This window comes from Anguilla anguilla, chromosome 4 (genome assembly GCF_013347855.1).
Source record: "Anguilla anguilla isolate fAngAng1 chromosome 4, fAngAng1.pri, whole genome shotgun sequence".
Taxonomy (NCBI): Eukaryota; Metazoa; Chordata; class Actinopteri; order Anguilliformes; family Anguillidae; genus Anguilla; species Anguilla anguilla.
The window spans coordinates 21,721,370-21,728,206 of NC_049204.1; the positions used below are offsets into that span (position 1 = coordinate 21,721,370).

At 44.3% G+C, this 6,837-nt stretch overlaps 1 long non-coding RNA gene across 1 annotated transcript; it reads right to left on the reverse strand.

Annotated features, from left to right (window-relative positions):
* Positions 1-1,117: 1,117 nt before the first annotated feature.
* Positions 1,118-3,823, reverse strand: LOC118225208. Its single transcript, XR_004764783.1, has 2 exons — positions 3,461-3,823; positions 1,118-1,994 (listed from the first exon to the last, which is right to left on the reverse strand). It is a non-coding gene; the product is annotated as an uncharacterized LOC118225208 (long non-coding RNA).
* Positions 3,824-6,837: the final 3,014 nt, after the last annotated feature.

The following is a 6,837-nucleotide window of genomic DNA, read 5'->3' on the forward strand; positions in this document are numbered from 1 at the left end:
TGTCTTTTTAGGCTCCCTTTTTTTTCTTTCCCGCTCTCCCATGTTGAGAAGGTGTGAGAACCGTCCTTCCTGCTGCATAACCCCCTCAGTTCCCACCCCCTTCATATACAGCACAGACCCCTGCAGAGGAGGCTGGGAGAGGTCTGGGCATGCTCCGATATGCAGGGCCCATTTCATAACAACTACAGCTGAAAGTTCCCACAGTCCTAAAAACCCACCAGTTACCCCCTATTCCCACCATTCTGCCTCTTCAAATGAAAGCAAGATGCATGTGCTAAATCAAAAACAGGAAATTATTTCCGGCCATGGTTTAGGCACTGTAACATATCTACTGTTGCATCCATTTGAGCGAGACTCAAAGAGCTTTACAACACAGCATAGAAGAATACATGTGCCACAGTTGTGGCCAAAGGTGCACGAAGATGTAGTAACAGCTGGCTATCCTTTAGCATCACAACAACAGCTCAACAGGAGCGGGTAGAAAGAAGTGCAAACCACAGATAATGTCTACTATAATGTCGATAATGTCTGTTTCTCTGGCATGGACTTGAAAATGACGGCACAGGCAAGACTGTATTAAGGGCAAACACACCGTGATTGGTTTCAAAGCTGTTACAGATTTCTAGATGGACAAGATACACAGAAATGAGCTCTGAGGTGTGTTGACACCGAGCACACAGCTGCAGTTAGTTATTCCAGAGGAGGCATCAGTTAAAAGCTCTCGCAGCTGCCTGGGGAGAAGAAGGACAAACAACCCTCTACCCCTCCTCCTTCCCTCATCTCTCTCACACACACACACACTCTCTCTCTCACACACACACACACTCTCTCTCTCTCATTCTCTCTCTCTCTCACTCTCTCTTAACTCGTGGTCTTCGGCCAAAGTCGCAGCGGAGGGAGCCAACGGGGCCCCATTTCCTAGAAAACGTCAAAGGTAGAAGAGCATGTGGGAGTGACCTTTAGAACGGAACGCGCTGAGAGGCTGGGGCTTGTGCAGATGCAAGAATGTGATACACTTACACTTACTGGGTGAGACATGACAGGAAAAAGAATGTTCTGAACATAATCAAGTGACTTTCATTTAAATGTTAGAAAAAGTACTCAACTACATGCAAAATTAATTTAATAATTTATGCACAAATATGTAAAAGATAAAGAAATTAAGACAGCTTTACATTCCTGTTGCATCTGGAAAGCCATTTTCAATATGAACAAGGGGGAAAATATTGTAGATGTTATCCGGTTTATAAGCATGCACATTTCTGAGTGAAATACATGAGTTGTTTATGCAATCTGCATAAGTCTTCCAGTAAATGCATGCATATACAGATAGAGCTAGATATCAGTGAGAGGGACTTGTGTTGATACTCAAATACTTGGACATCAGTGCAGGTTCCCAGGAAAAGGGACTTCAATAGGCACACAAAAGGACACTCAGTGATAAAAGGCTGCGATCAATAGATGCTGTAGGTGTGCGCCAGCTCACACATCGATTTGCTTTTGTAATTAGGGTTAAAGGGCCCAGTGGCCACTAATTGCACTTGAACCGGAATAACACCCACACTGAAGGATGTTTCATACCTCGCATTCTTTATTGTGTGTCCGTTAGCACGTTTTAAATCCAGACCATTGTAAGTATAGCCAGTGCCTTTTCCCAGACAACAATAGCACAAAATATAATTAAATAAACCAGGAGGAGATATGATGCAGCACAATAGCTATTTTACGTGTCCATTTGTGCGACCGCAAAGGCCATACTCCCGTATCACTTTTGTCCATTGTCTTCAGTCCAGTTAGGTCACTTGCTCGCTGCCGTATTGTTAGCCGGCGTTCTGCATTTCCCCTGAAATCCGTTCGCCAGACGATCGGCGCACCCTGGCGCGGCGGGGCGCGCAAGGAGAGGAGGCCGGCGAGGTCTGTGAGCGGAAGAGGGCCGCGACTCACATGACAAAGGAGCATTGTGCCGAGGCAGGGGTCACAACGACGGGCAAAACCTGGGAATGACCAGAGAGGGGAGGGCTCAGCATTCAGCAGGGGGTGGGGGGATGGGGGGGGACAGAGCCTGCAGAGGTGGAAAGAATTGAGCACAACAAGAGAAGGCAGACAGAGCCAAGGCTACTCTTCCCAAAAGGTGACCTCCAGTTCTCATTGTCCTCTCTCATCCTGCAGGAAGAATGCCCCTGCCAGGTTCTCAGGGACCACCGGCCGGTGCCACAAAGAGAGGAAGAAATAAAATAGGAATCGGGGGCCAGATACATAACAGCTTGTCAAATTTTCATATCACAGCATGACAGAGCGATAAGGTCAATCCCATCGCTGAAATAATGCATTTCATTCATTCACTCGAACTTGTGCTATACAGCCAGGCGTGTAAGGACAAACAACCGAAACAGCTGGGGGAGGGGGAGGCAGTTATATCACAGGCAACGGTAGGTCTACTTAGGTTGTGCTGTGACCACATGAAGAAGCAATGTGACGGCCAGAGTGCAGGGTTCACATGCTGACATACTCTACGCCATGTGCTGAACAAGTCACACATAACCTCATAACAGTGTCATGCAACAGAGGCATAACATCACGGTAAAGGCCACATTCACCCAAGCTGGGACAGTGTGACACAGAAAATGATGATCGTATATGCAAATGTGCATGGTAGCAGTCATAAATAAATGACAAAACCGCACAGAAGCGTCCCTGTTTCTCCATTATTTAGAGGAGGGGTGATCTTCTCCAAAAAAGACAAGTGTGAGTGCAGGTTTTTGTGTTAGCCCAGCACTATGACATCTGATTCTACTGACCAAGGTTGAAGTAGTTAAGTAGTTGTATTGTAGTGCAGGGCTAAAACAAAAACCTGCACTCACAATGGCCCTTTTGGATAGGACTGCACACCCCTGTCTCATCATAGTGATCCATGGAATCGTTTCAGCTAAAGATGCTACGATGCCAAATCACAGATGTAACATATAATGTGGTTTTAACAACAGCAACACATTTCATGTTCCATAAGGACATGGGACACACCATATTCAATAGCCAATTATTATTTGCGGACGAAGATATCAAAAAGAAATCTATGTGACAAAAAAGCGACACATTAACTAAGTATATACACCTTCTGGTGGAGTCAGCCTAAGTGTATATACTTAGTTAATGTTGAGCTTTCAAATTTCAGTGTCAAAAACCTTTCAGCCAAACTTTTTATTTTGACCGGTAACATTTCTTTGGCGTTCTGACAGTGCTTAACAATGCAATTTCTGGAAGCCCTCATTTACAACACTGGTTATTTAAAAAGAGAAGAAAAGGCACATCTATGTCGATGCAAGCGAAAGTGAATCCCCGTGTTATTATTGTAGCTACGCCGAAAGTAGTGCTTGCTTGATTTGCGCCGTCTTTTCCCACGACTAAATCCCTGTGAGAACACAAAACCTTCGGATATTCCCAACAATTCTGAAATCCACACCTCTCCGTGTGTGTTTGGGGATCATTCACCATCAGTTTAAGGCACGCCTTCCGCTTCCCCCTCAACTTCATAAGGACACGCAGGTGTGTGATTTTAGCCACAGTGAGATATTTTTCAGCACCGACACAAATGCACCCGGCGACTCCAACACGACTCTTATTTTCTGCATCACGATTTAGAAGCCTGCGAATTTGCTGACTGCAGGGAGGACACGTGGGTCATTTCGGGAAGCTGCATGCCCTGAGCTGAGCCGAGCTGAGGGAATATCACACGCAGTAACAGAGCCTACTAAATATATAATAGTTATAGCCCAGGCCTATACGCTTTATATGCATTTTTAAATATGTCATCATTAAATTTGGAGTAAATTACATTACATATTTGGAATGTTCTTTACAGTGAGAGAAAATGAACAGTTTAGAATGTGCTCGTAAAAAAACGTCGTTTAGGATTATTTGCATAAAATGTGCCATGCACAAGCAAATATTGAAAGTCGGGCTGGGTATAATACGATGAAAATGAGGGTCTGTTTTGAAACTCTCGGCGAACAAAACGAATTAAACCGTTAATTAACTGATAAACTCAACGAAACAACCGCAAAAGATAATTAAATTGCTTGTATTGTTATCGCGGCCTCGATAAATAACGAGCCCATCCTTTCGACCAATCCCTGTCCTCCGTGGTTCGCCTGCCCAGCTGGCGCCCCACTGACGCAGCAGACGGACAGATGGGACCGGCGGCACTGCCGCGTCAGCACAGCAGCCTTTGGTTTTCCCAGACTACTAAAGCCCACCTCTGCAGCTGTTGCTCCTGAGCTTGTGTTAGTAGGTGCCGGACATTTTCTCATCTCCTCACTGCAATGTCCAGCAAGACTGAAATAAATTGTCTGAAGTATATTCCTCTCGTAGCTTACGATGTGTTGAACACCTGCTGTCCCAGTTATCAACAATATGCAATGCTGTAAATGTGGAGTCTGAGTGTGCAAGTAAAAGTTTGAGTTTGCAGAAAGTCTGCAACTGAGCTTGCATAAAGACGAGAGAGTACATAATTAGCAACATCTCAGGCATTATCTTGGAGAATACAAAGTAACATCTAACTTCTAGCAGAGAAAGGTCCTGCAATGCCCTCCGGTCTCATTCTTGAGGGCATGAATTGCGTGCAAGCTCTATTCTTCCTTACATCATAATCATCCTGCTGTGTTCAATAAGGCTGAAATGTTCATGGGAACAAATAACTTGAGATCATCACTTTGCTAGCAATGTTCAGTGTGAAATTGCATGATTATTACCAGTGAAGTGAAAGCAGCGTGGGGAAAATAGCGCAATGCATGGGCTATATGTACTTGGAGACAGACCTATAATTGTGAGTTGTAATTGTGCAATGTTCTAACTGTAAATCTGTGTAAAAGGAGGCGGAGGAAAGAGAGAGAGAGAGAGAGAGAGAGAGGTGGAATGAGGGAACAGAGGTTGGAATTTGGTGATACTACAGCGAAGAAATGCCACAGCCTAGCTTGCTCTTTTAGAGGATTACCTCACCTCACACTCAGTTTATACTGAGGATCCAGTAACCTCAGGTTATTTTGATCCCAAATGAACCGAGGCTGTTGTACAGAGGACAGGTCAGCCTGTGCTAACCTGAATTCCTTCTTTATTCATTGGCACCAACCCCTGATAATGTCAATGGTGTAAAAGACAGAGACTGCCTATCTCATTTCAATGACAATGGCTGCAATCCACAAAGAATGTAATACCTCCCCTTTATGCAGAACAGCATGTTTTCAAAAAAAGAACAAGGAACATTTTCACGGCACTACTGTGAATCAACACGGCTTCGTCAGCATTTCTCACTTTCTTCGTTTGACATGCAAAGGTGTCTGTTGCTGTGCAGAGTAATTCAGTACAGTTCAGTGTTTCATCAGTAGTTTGCACATAAAGATTTAAAACTGAACCGTAATGACCTTACTCAAATGACTGCATCCGATGTAACCTGCAGTGCAGAATTAACCCAACATTACCCCCATTGGACTTAGATTTCAACTGTGACTAGATTTTACCATCACTTTCAGTAACATTTTATTGCTATTTATTGCATCTTCAAAAATTAACCTTTCCCGTTATGCTTCATGCTTCGCTAGATGACATTTAATAAGAAGCACCTCTCTGTCTGTTGACCCCTAACAGGTCTCCAAGCCCCACAGTCAACAGCTTCAGTCTTTCCCCCTTGGTAGGAAACACACTGACTTTCCCCTAACAATTCATAAACCCATATCGATTGTGCTAAGATATGTCCTTAATCTTTCAAAGTCTTCACCTGCCAGGGGAATGATTCTCTTGACAGAGAGGGATTAAAGATGCTGAAAATGGATGATGGCTAGCAGAGATCTCCACAGGATTTGAATAGAATGTAGAACAGGTAAGTAATAGCAAGTAAGGAAAGGAAAATCACATGATGCGGCTGTAAATCACAGAGTCAACTGAGGTCATTTGCAGTGTGAGGAGCAGAAGCACGCTAGGAGAGCTTATCTGTATGGAAAAAGCGCAGAGACTCGCTGCACTGCGCTACAGACAAGCACAGGTTGAGATAGAAGCAGAGAGCTTAGCGAGGCTGACATGGTATCGCTAACGACTTCGGCACCACTGAGCTGGCGCCATTTCCTTGACGGTAAAACCCACATCTCGCTCGTTTTACGGCGCCCATTTTCACGCCCGCCTCGAGCAATTTCAGATAAAATTATGCACCAGTCGTGGCTATTCTGTGAGTCGGGTGATTAACACTAATTGTTCTCTGATTAACAGTCGCGATGAGATCAGCCCTGCAAAAGCACTGCCGGTCGGAGTCCCTGCGATCAGGCAGGAAGACAGGTCAGCCTGACCCATAGCTCCAATACATTTCAAATCTCTCTTCACTCTCATTAGTCCACATAATAGCCAATGGTCTCTGTCTGTCTTCACTTATGTAGCTGGTTTTCTGAACTACTTGCTTGTTGCTTGTACTGAATTTTTTGTCATACATTAACTGTAGTGGTTGGCATTTACACAGGCAAGGAAAACAAAGCAGTGCACAATTAGCTGTAAAAATAAAATAGTGATCACTATCATGTAGTGTAATAATAAGCAGACAGTGTCCTTACTTCAACAAGGGCTGCGTTGTGTATTGTCTGTCACTCAATAGTGGGAAATGATGCAAATCACATTGCATTTGCAAGAGACTATATTTTAGCATGTGTCCCCAGCTTAAAGTTGAGTGTAAAGCGGCACGCTTTGCGGAGACAGAAGCCTGTGTTCGTGGAATACAGTGATGAAAGCAATTGATCATGCATGCAAAACTACACAGCTGCACAACTACTTTGCACATTCAACGTCTGAAGGAGCAAAGCT